The sequence below is a fragment of the Austrofundulus limnaeus genome, unplaced genomic scaffold (genome assembly GCF_001266775.1).
Source record: "Austrofundulus limnaeus strain Quisiro unplaced genomic scaffold, Austrofundulus_limnaeus-1.0 Scaffold37, whole genome shotgun sequence".
Lineage (NCBI taxonomy): Eukaryota > Metazoa > Chordata > Actinopteri > Cyprinodontiformes > Rivulidae > Austrofundulus > Austrofundulus limnaeus.
In genome coordinates, this window is record NW_013952439.1 from 2401026 (window position 1) to 2403697 (window position 2672).

The 2672-nt window shown below is 37.1% G+C and overlaps 1 protein-coding gene across 1 annotated transcript in view; it reads left to right on the forward strand.

Moving 5' to 3' along the window:
- Positions 1–2672, forward strand: part of LOC106516447 (unconventional myosin-XVIIIa) — a gene marked incomplete in the record, with an annotated part of 74524 nt that overhangs the window by 44338 nt on the left and 27514 nt on the right.

The window sequence follows — 2672 nt, forward strand, 5'->3', positions numbered from 1 at the left end:
GTTTTAAGCCCCATATCCAAAATCTTGTGAAGAAACTTAAGCTTAAACTGGGCTTCTTTTTTCAAAATAAAATAAAAAAATATTTTTGGTTAAAAAGCGGCTTGTCACGGCAACATTTTTATCCATTTTAGATTATGGAAACTTGTTGTATATGAAAGTCTCAGCACAATATCTTAAAGAAAATTGATGCTGTCTATCATGCTTCTCTGAGGTTTGTTACTAACTGTAAAGCCTCGACTCATCGTGATCTGTACACTCGAGTGGGATGGCCTTCTTTGTCCACCAGGAGGTTGGGACATTGGTACAGTTTTGTTTATAAGGCTTTGCTTGGGTTGTTACCGTCTTACATCTGTGATCTAATCACACAAGAAAGCATTGATTCACACTCCTTGCGTTCAAATAATTATTTCTTTCTCTCTGTCCCATTTCTCCGTACAGAACTAGGGAAAAGGGCCTTTATTTACTCTGCCCCGTCTACATGGAACATGTTGCAAAAAGTCTGGAAGTTAAGTGAACTGCTCCCATTGAGCACCTTTAAGTCCAGATTGAGAGGATTAGAGATGACTTCCTTGAATTGTGAATGYTTTTAATAGTGATTGTTTGTATTGTGTTTTAATTGTGTAACTCTATGTAAATGTAGACTTTTTGCTGCCTCTTGGCCAGGACTCCCTTGAAAGAGGTTTTTAATCTCAATGGGACTTTCCTGGTTAAAGAAAGGGAATGAATGAATGAATTAAAAATAAATAAATAATAACAGTTGTAGCCAAGTGAGTTACTRCCTTAATTCAATTCAAATTTTAATAGTAAAGCATACTGTGCTCTGTAGTTTTGTACCAAACATCAACTTAACGTTGGCTCTTCAAGCATCAACAAAGGAAATGCATTTGTTTTCACACAAGAACGTCAAGGCAACAAGACACAGTGACATTAAAATGATTGAGGTCACAGTCACTGATGCCCTGAGACAATTAAGACATACAGCAGCCTTGTGTGAAAAATGGCACTGTCTGCCTTCAGTAAGCTGCATAATCTTGGGTACAAAAGGTGTTCCMACTCTTCATGACTCCGTCTCTGAGTAAATTCATCACATGGTCCTCTGGACTGGACTGAGACAAAACAGATGCATATTTTTCTCCCCATGCATTTTTGAAAACATGTTTTTAAACCTTGTTTTGCGTGTCATGGTGACATGACACAATACTTCATTTTCTGCCACCTTACTGATAAAGACAACAACAGARGATCCTGGTGTTTCTCTCCTGTGCCTGCAGAGCTGTGGATGTTGGATCCCTTTTAGCTCTTCGTTGATTTGGTAGTKTTGACGGGAAGCTGAATAACTAAATCATGTAAACGTTGCATCATACTTGCACTGGCTGTCAATGCTGCTATAGCTGCATTTTAATTTCACGCCAAGGTTAATAGAGAAAAAAAATTACAAACTGAACACTCAATGGATAAGAATAAAACATTTTTTAATGTAGTACACATCCACTTCATTACTTTGTACCAATGACTTGCTGTTTTGTGTATATCCAGACTGGAGTTTGGACTTGAAATATTGCTAATGTGTGCATTTTCTGTTATCGAGCCAATGCTCTTGGAGAAAGCCTCGAAACATCCTTTACATTAGGACTTGAATTCTTAGTGAAAGCATAATTAGCCAGGTGAAACAAATCATCCGTTTTACATCTGTTCTGCAATTTTTTCCATTGTTTTTGTTCTTTTTAAAGAATTTTCCAAAAACACCATAAAGGTTTTGCTTCGAAATTCAAATCAATGTGTGAGGGCCACGCAGCCTCAAACTCATATTTTTTTTACATCTATATTTACAGGAATTCAAACACATGCACCAAAACAGGAAAAAAAAAACATCTGTTCAAGAGAAAGGAAGACRTGTTTTTGTTTCTTAATCTTGATTCACAATTGTAGCTCACACAGCCACGCAGTTGTCACACCATCTTAATTTGCTATGAATACCAGAATGATTATCCATGGTGCTCATGAAGCCTAATCTTTTGTTTGTTTTYTATTCTCTTTTTGACTAAATATGACAAGTGAAACCCATTTAAATCTTCTGTCAGTGAATCGCTGCATTTTGTTGCATGTTAAAGCTTTCAGTCTGTGACAAATCCTAATTGGTTAGAGAAAGTACCTTCAGGGCAAAATGTACCTGATGCTGTGAATTGTGTTGCTCTAATTGGGTTTACCCATAATCTGCTGCCGCTGCTAGAGAGCCTCATGCATAAGCAGCATGGAAATCGTGTAATACTTGGAATGAGCTGCCGACATGTTTGATTTAATTAATCAAAAATTAGCTTCCAGCCTTGGAACGCACTCCACTGAAACTCTCCAGAGGAGGCGGGCAAGTCCTGGGATATCTGCCTGACTATAAGCAGGCAATAAAAAACATTAATAATGCAGTGTTTTTTTTTTCAAATGCTGTTCATCAGTGTGGAGGGTGATGTACTAGCAGAGGATGAGTGCTGTAATGTAGTCAAGATTATTTTTTATTTTGAGACTTTTTAAAAGCGATGCCACAAAGTACATTAAACCCAAAACTTGATTACGCTTTATGGTCAATCTTATGCAATATCTCAATGTGTCATACTCACAGTAGGTGTTGTGAATGAGTCTCAGCTACTACTACATCAGATTTAGCTCAAAAACTCTAA